Genomic DNA, 12194 nt, shown 5'->3' with positions numbered 1-12194 from the left:
GATGGCTAGATCCACCACTTCGAATGATACTCCCGAGAGCGAAGTTCTCAATTTCAAACAAATTGAGGGAGAAAACTTAAAGGACGCTTGGTATAGGATTTGCAATGCTCATAGTAGATCTACTCATAAGCAATCCACTACCGTCTTGCTTCGCAATTTTTATGTGGGTATTTCTCCTTGGAATAGGTATATTCTTGACACCATCGTAGGTGGAAATTTCTTGGGTAGTCATACCGTTGATTCTTACGGAGCTGTGATAAATTTGGTAGGCTCACCCCCACTCATGGTTAATGGGACTACCTTAACTCTGGAACATGTGATGCGTAGGCTGGACGCTATTGAAAATAAAGTTGCTATGATTGAACTCATTGAGAATTTGGATAAAAAGATCCACAATCAAATCACTCAGTACGGATCCAAGGTGGGAATGGTTTTAAAAAATTTAAAGGAGAAGGAAGCCACAGTTAACGAAAAGCTTGGTCACGATTCCGCTAGGATTGGCAAACTAGAGGATGTTATAACCAACTTTGGTTCCGCTTTTGCCACTATGCAGAATACTCCAAATTTTGCCCACAATAAAATCACCAAGTCTGTCTTTGTTCCTAAAAGTAGTGGTGAATCATCTAGCAAGGAAGATGAAAACCCTCAAGATGATAAGTGATCACGCCACTTATGGTTTGAGCACCAAAGACGACGATACGTGATTCTGTCGCTTCTATGCCTAGCTAAGGGCGTTAAACAATAGCGCTTGTTGGGAGGCAACCCAATGAATTTATCTTTTTCTTTCTGTTTTGTTGCGTCAACACTTTCATAATTCTTTTGTGATTGTGTTTTTTGTGTTTGAGCCAAGCAAAGCCTTTATGACTAGTCTTGGTAATGGTTGTTTGATCCTGCTGGAAAAAGACAAAAACTTTTCGCTCACGAGATGATTTTTCATTTTTATTCAGAAAGAGATTTTGAGTTGATTCTTTTTGCTGCTGATTGATATGCTTTTCCCCAGACATTCGTAACTTTTTAGATATTTTGAGGTTACATAAGTATACGAAGTATACAGATTGCTACAGACTGGTCTGTTTTTGACAGATTCTGTTTTTGTTCAGTTGGTTGCTTGTTTTGATGAAACTATGGTTAGTATCTGGGGGGGACTAGCCATGGGAAAGTGAGAATACAGTAGCCCATAATCAATATAGATAGAATTCAAGTTTTCTACAGTACCAAAAGAAGTGGTAGTTTGTTTTCTTGTACTAATGTTATCACAAGTTTCTGTTTAAGTTTTGTGTTGTGAAGTTTCAAGTTTTGGGTGATGTTCTCATGGACAAAGAGATAAGGAGTGGAAATAGCTCAAGCTTGGGGATGCCCAAGGCACCCCAAGCCAAATTCAAGGACACGAAAAAGCCTAAGCTTGGGGATGCCCCGGGAAGGCATCCCCTCTTTCGTCTTCAATCCATCGGTAACATTACTTGGAGCTATATTTTTATTCACCACATGATATGTGTTTTGCTTGGAGCGTCTTGTATCATAGGAGTCCTTTCTTTTTGTTGTGTCACAAGCATCCTTTCTGCACACCTTTTTGAGAGCGAGAGACATGCACACATCGTGATTTTGCTAGAATGCTCATTGTGCTTCACTTATATCTTTTGAGCTAGATACTTTTGCTCATGTGGTTCACTTATATCTTTTGAGCTAGATACTTTTGCTCATGTGCTTCACTTATATCTTTAGAGCACGGCGGTGTGTGATTTGGTAGTTGGCTTATGCTATGAAAGTAGTCCCATGTGCTAGGTACCCAAAGAGGATGCAAAAACCTCCATCTTCATGTGCATTGAGTAGAAAGAGAAGTTTCGATTCCTCTCAATTAGTTTTGAGACATGGATTCAGTAATATTAAAAGCTATGTTAGTAGGGTGTTGTGAATCTAGAAATACTTGTGTTGAAGTTAGTGATTCCCGTAGCATGCACGTATGGTGAACCGCTATGTTAGGAAGTCGGAGCATAATTGATCTATTGATTGTCATCCTTTGTGTTGAGGTCGGGACCGCGCGATGGTTTACACCTACCAACCCTTCCCCTCGGAGTATGCGTTTAGCACTTTGTTTCGATTACTAATAAAAACTTTTGCAACAAGTATATGAGTTCTTTATGACTAATGTTGAGTCCATGGTATAGATTCACTTTCACCTTCCGCCATTGCTAGCCTCTCTAGTGCCGCGCAATTCTCGTCGGTGCACAAACCCACCAAATTCCTTCCTCAAAACAGCCACCATACCTACCTACTATGGCATTTTCATAGCCATCCCGAGATATATTGCCATGAAACTCCCACCGTTCCATCTCATGACTTGCGCCGTCACTCTCATATTGCCACTGCATGATCATACTAGATCGTTGCACATCCCGGTACACTGTCGGAGGCATTTCCTATGGAGTCATCATCATTGTGATCTTCGAGCCGTGAGTAAATAAAAGTGTGATGATCATCATTATTAGAGCATTGTCCCATGTGAGGAAATAATAAAAAGAGGCAAAGGAGCCCAAAAACAAAAAAAAAGATAAAAGGGAAAATAAAAAAAGAGAGGCCTAAGAGCCCAAATAAAAAAAGAGAAAAAGAGAGAAGGGACAATGCTACTATCCTTTTCCACACTTGTGCTTCATGATAGCACCATGTTCTTCATGATTGAGAGCTTCTTGCTTTGTCACTACCATATGATAGTGGGAATCTTCATTATATAACTTGGCTTGTATATTCCAGTGAAGGGCTTCCTCAAAATTGCCCTAGGTCTTCGTGAGCAAGCAAGTTGGATGCACACCCACTAGTTTCCTTTTGAGCTTTCATATACCTATAGCTCTAGTGCATCTCTTGTATGGCAATCCCTACTCATTCACATTGATATCTATTAATGGGCATCTCCATAGCCTATTGATATGCCGAGTCAAGGTGACCATCTCCTCCCTTTTTGTCTCACAACCACCACCACACTCTATTCCACCTATAGTGCTTTATCCATAGCTCGCGCTCATGTATTGCGTGATAGTTATAAAAAGTTTGAGAAAGTAAGAGTGCGAAAACAATTACTTGGCCAATTCCGGGGTTGTGCATGATTTACATTAGTTGTGTGAGGATGATGGAGCATAGCCAGACTATATGATTTTGTAGGGATAACTTTCTTTGGCCTTGTTATATTGAAAGTTCATGATTACTTGGCTAGTTTGCTTGAAGTATTATTGTTTTCACGTCAATAGAAAACTATTGTTTCGAATCTTACGGATACAAACATTCATTCCACGTGAAAGAAGTTGCAAAGGACAACTATGCTAGGTAACATTCCACATCAAAAATTCATTCTTTATCACTTCCCTACTCGAGGACGAGCATGAGTTAAGCTTGGGGATGCTTTGATACGTCTCCAACGTATCTATAATTCTGGATGGTTTCATGGTATTATCTTGTCAAACTTTGGATGTTTTGCATGCCTTTTATTTATTTTTTGGGACTAACTTACTAACTCAGTGCCAAGTGCCAGTTCCTGTTTTTTCCATGTTTTTGACACCTTTCAGAGGAGATTTTGAAACGGAGTCCAAACGGAAGAAAATCCCCGAAAAGATTTTTTCTGGAACGGAAGAAGATCGGAGGACTTGGGAGCCAAGCCAGAAGATCCCTAGGGCCCCACAAGCCCCCACCCCGCGGCCAGGGTGGGCCGCGCCATCCAGGCTTGTGGGCCCCCTGGAGGTCCCCTGACCTAGATCTTGCGCCTATTTATTCCCGAATATTCCCAAAAAAATCACGGGAGCATCGTAATCACTTTTCAACCGCCGCAACCTTCTGTCTCCGCAAGATCCCATCTGGGGCACGTCCTGCTGCCCTGCCAGAGGGGGGATTCGGACACGGAAGGCTTCTCCATCAACACCATGACCTCTCCGATGATGCGTGAGTAGTTCACCATAGACCTACGGGTCGATAGCTAGTAACTAGATGGCTTCTTCTCTCTGTTGGATCTTCAATACAAAGTTCTCTATGATCTTCATGGAGATCTATCCGATGTAGTCTACTTTTGTGGTGTGTCTGTCGAGATCCGATGAATTGTGGATTTATGATCAGATTATCTATGAATCTTATTTGAGTTTCTTCTGATCTCTCTTATGCATGATTTCATATCCTTGTAATTCTCTTCGAGTTGTGGGTTTTGTCTGGCCAACTAGATCTATGATTCTTGCAATGGGAGAAGTGCTTGGTTTTGGGTCCATACCGTGCGGTGACCTCACCCAATGACAGAAGGGGTAGCGAGGCACGTATTGTGTTGTTGCCATCAAGGGTAAAAAGATGGGGTTTTCATCATTGGTTTGAGATTATCCCTCTACATCATGTCATCTTGCTTAAAGCGTTACTCTGTTCGTCATGAACTCATGCTGGATAGCGGTCTTCGATGTGTGGAGTAATAGTAGTAGATGCAGAAAGTATCGGTCTACTTATCTCGGACGTGATGCCTATATGTATGATCATTGCCTTACATATCGTCATGACTTTGCGCGGTTCTATCAATTGCTCGACAGTAATTTGCTCACCCACCGTAATACTTGCCATTTTGAGAGAAGCCTCTAGTGAACACTATGGCCCCCAGGATCTACTCCACACCATATTTTCAGCCTTAAATATTTTACTTCGTTGCACTTTCCGCCTTCAGATCTCACTTTGCAAACAATCTTGAAGGGATTGACAACCCCTTTGAAGCGTTGGGTTCAAGCTTGTTTGTGTCTGTGCAGGTACTTTGGACTTGACGAGACCCTCCTTCTGGATCGATACCTTGGTTCTCAAACTGAGGGAAATACTTACTGCTCCTGTGTTGCATCACCCTTTCCTCTTCAAGGGGAAAACCAAGGCAACCCCAATCTCCATCAACGTGTCAATTTCTGGCACTGTTGTTTGAGAAGTAGCAGTAGCGCACTCTATATAAGCCACCCCTCCCCTCTGGCACAAGGGTTCACACCCCCTGTATTACACAATCCACGCTGCAAGAGCTCCCGGGCACTAAGACGTAGGGCTGTTACCTCCAAGAGAGGTGCCTGAACTCATACATCTTGTGTACAAGCTTGCCATAGCTATGACTCTGCACTGTCCATTCATACCCTACACCTCTACTGTCAGGTTCATTCCCACGACATTTGGCGCCCACCGTGGGGCAGGCGTCTAAGCGACTTGTGGCAAGTTTGCATTTTTCACTCTTCGTCGTGTCTTCCCGCGGCGATTCGTTCATGGGCGGTGAGATCCCTTTCGGCGCCCTCATCTTCGTCGCCGACGACTCGGCATGGCTTCACGAAGCGCCACTCGACATTGAGGCACTCCCGATCCGTGGAGCAACTCACTTTCGTGCAAGCTCCTTCGGCGTACTCCTTCGGCAGCCGTCCACTCCGATGTCGGCTCTTCACTGTGTTGTTGGTCATCGCAAGCGATCCGGTCGCTATCGACACCAGCGATGGGTGAAGCACGTAGTAGCTCGCAAGGCGTCATCTCTGTCGACTCCTCAGGTCGCAGCCATCGAGCCTGTTGTGCCCCTTTGGGACCTGATCCATCGGGTCACATCAGTCTGACGTTCCTTCCGAATGCGAGAGCTGCAACCAAGTAGCAGATGTCTTCATGGCGGGCTCCGCGGAGAGCCCACCCGGGTTCGGGTGCGGCGAGCACGAGGCCGATGAACTGTAGTCTGCATGCGGTTGTCGTCGTCCTCCAACTTCCAGTCGGCGTCAGCGACGACTCTTCTCAGGCGGTCATCCAGACAATATTGAGGTATATCGTACTCCGGTACTTAATGTCGCAGCAGCAGCTAAGATAGCAGATTCAGTTCAGTCGTCATATTCAGAGGCGGGTAGAGGCTTAGAGGAGATTCGCACTTTGCTTCAAGCAGCACAGTAGAAGAACTCAGTTGTATCCCAGTCAGTCAATACATTACACAGTAATTCACCAAGAGCAGATACAGTCCGCTCAGTCTACAGTCCAGGTTCACCCCAGCGTCGCTGAGACGGGGGGCACCGAGAGTATCAGCACCGAGACCAGGGTCGGAACCAGTTTCCCCCTCGTTATCACTGTGATGACCACCGTCCAGTGCATTCTCCTCCGCGGAGCGGCTCGTATGTGTCCCGACACTATGTTGACCGGTGCCCGTTCGGTGACGAGCGGAATCTAGGATTCGATGCGAGAGATGTACTTGCACAGAGAAGGATCGACAAAGGCAGAGCTTACAGAGATGGTATTTACAGAGATCATCTGAGTGGAAGTGGTACCGCAGTTTCTGATCCCGAGTGTTTCAGCAGGGCAATCCACTCACCCAATATTCCCCTCAACTTCAGGTTGGCGGCTAGAGTCAACAAGTTCACAGGAGAGTCCAAGCCCGAAACATGGTTGGATGACTATCGAGTTGCAGTACGGATTAGCAGCGGCAACGACAACATTGCAATGAAGCACTTGCCCCTCATGTTGGATTGTTCGGCCCGTGCATGGCTGAATCAGCTGGCACCTTCAAGCATATACTGTTGGGCAGATCTGGCCCGAGTGTTCATCAAGACCTTCGAGGGCACTTGCAAGTGACCTGTCGGCCTTTCTAAGTTACATCATTGCGTACAGAAGTCGAGTGAGTCTTTGCGTGATTACATCCAGCGTTGGACCACTCTCCACCACACAGTGGAGAATGTTATCGAGCACCAAGCAGTTTGCGTCTTCAAGGCAGGTGTCAGGTACCGAGAGTTATATTTGAAGTTTGGTCGGTCAGGCGACATGTCAATGAGCAAAATGATGGAAATAGCCACCCGTTATGCAAACGGGTAAGAAGAAGACCGCCTCCGTAGCGGCAAAGGTAAAGCAGTCGACAACACTGACGCCAATTCCAATCTGAAGCAGAAGCGGAAGGTGAAAACGCTACACCAACATAAGCAGTCGCTCTGGCGGCGGGAAAATTCAAGTGAAGTCCAAGGCCCCGTGTCCCCCCAAGAAGTCCAAGATACAGTCGGATGTTTTGGATCAGCCGTGTGTATTTCAGACGAAAAAGATGAAGAGCGCAATCTGATATTACCAAAGCATACCACTCGGTAGTGCTGACTGTTAATCCAAAAGTTCAAGGAATGTCAATCGAGTGGAAAAGACCCTGAAGAATAGAATTACGAAGAGAAAGATGACTTCCCAAAGCCCAAGAAACTCTGGTGATTTTTGCTGACGTAGAGAGAAAAAGTCGACTGAAAGTCATCAATAGAGAAGTCAACATGGCATTACCTTCCACCCCAATATATCTGAAGTGGTCGCAGACCCCCATCATGTTTGATCAATCGGACCATCCAACTGTTGTTCCGACTCCAGGTCCCCAGGCTCTGATGGTCGACCCAGTTGTCGAGGGTGTTCGGCTTCGTAAAGTCTTGATGGATGGGGGAAGCGGACTGAATATCCTATATGCAGAAACTCTCAAGGGAATGGGCATTCCGATGTCCCGACTCAACAAGAGCACCATGTCCTTTCATGGAGTTATCCTAGGGAAGAAGGCCAACTCACTCGGCCAGATCGGGTTAGATGTTGTTTTTGGCTCTAACAAGAATTTCCGCAAAGAGAAGCTGACGTTCGAGGTGGTAGACTTCCAGAGTGCATATCATGCTATTCTGGGTCATCCTGCTTATGCACGTTTCATGGCCCGACCATGTTACGTATACCTGAAGATGAAGATGCCAGGACCTAAAGGGGTCATCACTATATTAGGCAATCGACACAGAGCTGAAGAGTGTTTGCAACAAGGGTCCAAAATTGCAGACCAACAGATGGCTGTAGTAGAGTTGGAAGAGTACTGGAAGACTGCCGACCCAGCCGACCTAATGCATTCCAAGAAGCCTGCTTCTGAGTCCGCTTTTCAGTCGGCAGGTGAGGTCAAGCCGGTGCACATCCACCCGACGGATCCCAATGCTGCTTCGACAAGCATATCAACAACACTTGATAGCAAATAGGAAGTCGAGCTCGCCCAGTTCCTCCGTGAGAACCGGGACATCTTTGCATGGAAGCCTGCTGACATGCCGGGTGTACCCAGGAAGCTGGCTGAGCACCGCTTGCGTGTAGATCCGAAGGCGAGGCGAGTCAAGGAACGCCTGTAACGGTCTGCGGCAAAGAAGAGGAAAGCAATCGGTGAGGAGGTGGCGCGACTCTTGGAGGCCAAATTCATTCGCGAGGTCTACCACTCCGAGTGGCTCGTGAGTGTTGTCATGGTCCCTAAGAAGGACAAATCCCTTCGCATGTGTATCGACTTCAAGAACATTAATAAGGTATGTCCGAAACACCACTTGCCGCTCCCCCGCATTCATCATATTGTCGATTCAACTACGGGATGCGAGCGTTTGTCTTTTATGGATGCTTACTCTAGTTACCACCAGATCCGTCTGTTTGGTCCAGATGAAATAAAAACAGCCTTGATCACCCCTTTTAGGTGTTTCTGTTATATAACCATGCCTTTCTGTCTGAAGAATGCCGGTGCAACCTTCATGCGCAAGATCCAGAAGTGTTTGCTCGACCAGATCAGTCGGAACATTGAAGCGTATATGGATGATATTGTGGTCAAGTCACGCAAAGGTTCCGACCTGCTGACTGACCTAGCAGAGACATTTGCTAATTTGAGGAAGTATGACATCAAGTTAAATCCAGCCAAGTGCACTTTTGGCGTTCCTGGCGGCACGTTACTCGGTTTCCTTATTTCTGAATTAGGATCGACGTTAACCCCGAGAAGATCGATGCCATAGTCTGGCTGCAGAGCCCTGTACGAGTGCATGACGTACAGAGACTCACGGGCAGTCTGGCAGCTTTGAGTCGGTTTATATCTCGTCTCGATGAGAAGGCACTGCCTTTATACTGACTGATGAAGAAATCATATGTGTTTGAGTGGAATGATGACGCAGAAGCAGCGTTTGTAGAGCTCAAAGCTCTCCTTTCCACCCAGCCGGTGCTTGCTGCTCCGCACAGCAAAGAACCACTGCTCCTATACATCGCAGCCACCAATCAGGTCGTCAGCACAGTTCTCACAATCGAGAGAGAAGAAGATGGTAAATCCTACAAGGTCCAGCGCCCAGTCTATTACATCTTAGAAGTATATATTGGCTCCTTCGAAGCAAAGGTATCCCCATTACCAAAAGTTTCTTTGTGGAATATGTTGGAAATATTCCCTAGAGGCAATAATAAATTAGTTATTATTATATTTCCTTGTTCATAATAATCGTTTATTATCCATGCTAGAATTGTATTGATTGGAAACTCAAATACATGTGTGGATACATAGACAACACACTGTCCCTAGTGAGCCTCTAGTTGACTAGTTCGTTGATCAAAGATGGTCAAGGTTTCCTGACCATAGGAAAGTGTTGTCACTTGATAACGGGATCACATCATTAGGAGAATCATGTGATGGACAAGACCCAAACTATGAACGTAGCATATTGATTGTGTCGTTTTATTGCTATTGTTTTCTGCGTGTCAAGTATTTGTTCCTATGACCATGAGATCATATAACTGACAGGCACCGGAGGAATACCTTGTGTGCATCAAACATCGCAACGTAACTGGGTGACTATAAAGGTGCTCTACAGGTATCTCTGAAGGTGTCTGTTGAGTTAGTATGGATCAAGACTGGGATTTGTCACTCCGTGTGACGGAGAGGTATGTCGGGGCCCACTCGGTAATACAACATCACACACAAGCCTTGCAAGCAATGTGACTAAGTGTAAGTCACGGGATCTTGTATTACGAAACGAGTAAAGAGACTTGCCGGTAACGAGATTGAAATAGGTATGCGGATACCAACGATCGAATCTCGGGCAAGTAACATACCGAAGGACTAAGGGAATGACATACGGGATTGCCTGAATCCTTGACACTGAGGTTCAACCGATAAGTTATTCGAAGAATATGTAGGATCCAATATGGGAATCCAGGTCCCGCTATTGGATATTGACCGAGGAGTACCTCGGGGCATGTCTGCATAGTTCTCGAACCCGCAGGGTCTGCATACTTAAGGTTCGGCGATGTTTTCGTATAGTTGAGTTATATGTGTGGTTACTGAATATAGTTCAGAGTCCTGGATGAGATTATAGACGTCACGAGGGCTTCTGGAATGGTCCGGAGACGAAGATTGATATATAGGATGACCTCATTTGGTTACAGGAAAGTTTTCGGGCATTACCGGGAGTGACGAATGGGTTCCGGATGTTCACCGGGAGGGGCCAGTCCACCCGGGGAAGCCCGTAGGCCTTAGGGTGCCGCACCAGCCCATGGTGGGCTGGTGGGACACCCCAAAAAGGGCCCTATGCGCAGGAGATAGAAAATCAAAGAGAAAAAGAAAAAAAGGTGGGAAGGAAGGGAAGGACTCCACCTTCCAATCCTAGTTGGACTAGGATTGGAGGTGGACTCCTCCACCTCCTTGGCCGGCGGGCCCTTGGGGTCTTGGACCCCAAGGCAAGCCTCCCCTCCCCTCCTCCTATATATAGTGGAGTTCTAGGGCTGATTTGAGACAACTTTTGCCACGGCAACCCGACCACAAATACCACGGTTTTTCCTCTAGATCGTATTTCTCCGAAGCTCGGGCGGAGCCCTGCAGGAGTAGATCCTTCACCACCACCGGAGCGCCGTCACGCCGCCGGAGAACTCATCTACTTCTCCGTCTTGCTTAATGGATCAAGAAGGCTGCAAGATCATCGTCGAGTTGTACGTGTGCTGAACGCGGAGGTGCCGTCCGTTCGACACTAGATCGGAGCGGATCATGGGACGGATCACGGGAAGGTTCGTGGGACGGTTCGCAGGGCGGATCGAGGGACGTCAGGACTTTCCACTACATCAACCGCGTTTCTTAACACTTCCTGCTGTGCGATCTACAAGGGTACGTAGATCCAAATCTCCTCTCATAGATGGACACCACCATGATAGGTCTTCGTGCGCGTAGGAAAATTTTTGTTTCCCATGCGACGTTCCCCAACAGTGGAATCATGAGCTAGGTTCATGCGTAGATGTTATCTCGAGTAGAACACAAAGGGTTTCTTGGACGGTGATGTTCGATTTGTTGCCCTTCTTAGTCTTTTCTCGATTCGGCGGTATTGTTGGATTGAAGCGGCTCGGACCGACATTATCCGTACGCTTACGAAAGACTTGTTTCATCAATTGACATGCAACCTCATTGCATAAAGATGACTGGCGGGTGTTGGTTTCTTCAACTTTAGTTGAATTGGTTTTGACCGAGGCGGTCCCTGGAGAGGTTAAATAGCAATTTGCACATCTCCATTGTGGTTTTTGCGTAAGTAAGATGCGATCTACTAGATACCCACTTCAACCACGTAAAACATGCAACAACAATTAGAGGACGTCTAACTTGTTTTTGCAGGGTATGCTTGTGATATGATATGGCCAATGACGTGATGTAATATATTGGATGTATGAGATGATCATGTTGTAATAGTTAATATCGACTTGCACGTCGATGTACGGCAACCGGCACGAGCCATAGGGTTGTCTTTAAACTAACGTTTGTGCTTGCAGATGCGTTTGCTATATTGCTAGGACGTAGCTTTAGTAGTAATAGCATGAGTAGCACGACAACCCCGATGGCGACACGTTGATGGAGATCATGGTGTGACGCCGGTGACAAGAAGATCGTGCCGGTGCTTTGGTGATGGAGATCAAGAAGCACATGATTATGGCCATATCATGTCACTTATGAATTGCATGTGATGTTAATCCTTTTATGCACCTTATTTTGCTTAGAACGATGGTAGCATTATGACGTGATCTCTCACTAAAATTTCAAGACGAAATTGTGTTCTCCCCGACTGTGCACCGTTGCTATAGCTTGTCGTTTCGAGACACCACATGATGGTCGGGTGTGATAGACTCAACGTTCACATACAACGGGTGCAAAACAGTTGCACACGCGGAACATGTCGTGGTTTTGTCACGGCAGATGTCCTCGTGAAAGGACTTAGTATTGGAGCCATCGCACTTTGGTGGCGACTCAAAGGGGTTGAACGGGAGTGAGACGGCGATTTACCCAGGTTCGGCCCCTCGATTTGCACACTTAGAGTAGTATTTCACCAAACCAACAGCATTATCCTATCTTGGTCGTAGGTTGCCGTATCCGGTCATTTTCCGCATTTATTTTCGGTTGTCCAATCGATCCATAATCTACCGCTCGTTATGTGAAC

The sequence above is a fragment of the Hordeum vulgare genome, chromosome 1H (assembly GCF_904849725.1).
Source record: "Hordeum vulgare subsp. vulgare chromosome 1H, MorexV3_pseudomolecules_assembly, whole genome shotgun sequence".
Lineage (NCBI taxonomy): Eukaryota > Viridiplantae > Streptophyta > Magnoliopsida > Poales > Poaceae > Hordeum > Hordeum vulgare.
The sequence above is the reverse complement of the archived record's forward strand: the minus strand, read 5'-3'. Positions refer to the sequence as shown.